The sequence below is a fragment of the Fragaria vesca genome, unplaced genomic scaffold (assembly GCF_000184155.1).
Source record: "Fragaria vesca subsp. vesca unplaced genomic scaffold, FraVesHawaii_1.0 scf0510830, whole genome shotgun sequence".
In the NCBI taxonomy this organism is placed as follows: Eukaryota; Viridiplantae; Streptophyta; class Magnoliopsida; order Rosales; family Rosaceae; genus Fragaria; species Fragaria vesca.
The window spans coordinates 1-1,058 of NW_004441300.1; the positions used below are offsets into that span (position 1 = coordinate 1).

At 22.6% G+C, this 1,058-nt stretch overlaps 1 non-coding gene across 1 annotated transcript; it reads right to left on the bottom strand.

Annotated features, from left to right (window-relative positions):
- Window positions 1-707: 707 nt before the first annotated feature.
- Window positions 708-779, bottom strand: TRNAR-UCU. Its single transcript has one exon. It is a non-coding gene; the product is annotated as a tRNA-Arg (tRNA).
- Window positions 780-1,058: the final 279 nt, after the last annotated feature.

Sequence of the window (1,058 nt, forward strand, 5' to 3'; positions counted from 1 at the left end):
GAAATCATATCTTCTACCAAGACATTTACCGAGGAAGCGGAAACCCTTTTGAAAGAAGCTATTCAGGACCAAATGGAACGTTTTCTACTTCAGGAACAGGTATAAAGAAAGTAATTACTTTGAATCTTGATTAATCTTTCTATTAATTAGTAATTAGAATCTTTCTATATAATCTTTAGAATATGCTTTTCTATTATGATCTTATCACTTTATATTATAGTTTTGAATAAACTTTATTTTTTATTATAAATTTAATAAATAACTAAAAAAAACTTATTAATTTATAAGATGTTATCCTTAAATATAAAGATCAAAACGAAAATCTTTAAACTCTATATTTAATTTATTATATAGATATAGAATTATCTATCGTTTATTCTATATAATAATAATAATAAAAATAGTATATATTTTACTATTATTACTATGTAATATACTTATACTATTACTATAATAATATAGTATAATAATAGTATATAATTGTACATTAATTTACTAATTTCATTTATATAATTTGATATAGAATTTTAATTTCTATAAGAAATTGTAGAAATTACATATTAATTATTTCTTTTATATATAAAAGAAATAATTAATATGTAATAAGAATGTAATAAGAGCGTCTCTTATTCACGTTATTCAAAATATCTTTGTTATTTCTTGACATAGACATAGAAATAAAAAAAGATATATATAGGGAAATAAACTGCGTCCAATAGGATTTGAACCTATACCAAAGGTTTAGAAGACCTCTGTCCTATCCATTAGACAATGGACGCTTTTCACTCCAATTTTCATATTTCTTGTTCGGAAAAGTAGTTGAAAGAATTCCAAGAATTTAGTATTCAAGTCAATGATGCATTACATTAATTCGATTCATTCAACCCTTTGTATTGAATATTTAAAAAATTTCTTTAAAAATCAAAAAAATATTTCATTTTTTTATTTTTCATTTTTAGCGTATTGAATATTAAAGATTATAATGATTTTAATGATAAAGTAAAAGCGGGTAGCGGGAATCGAACCCGCATCGTTAGCTTGGAAGGCTAGGGGTTATA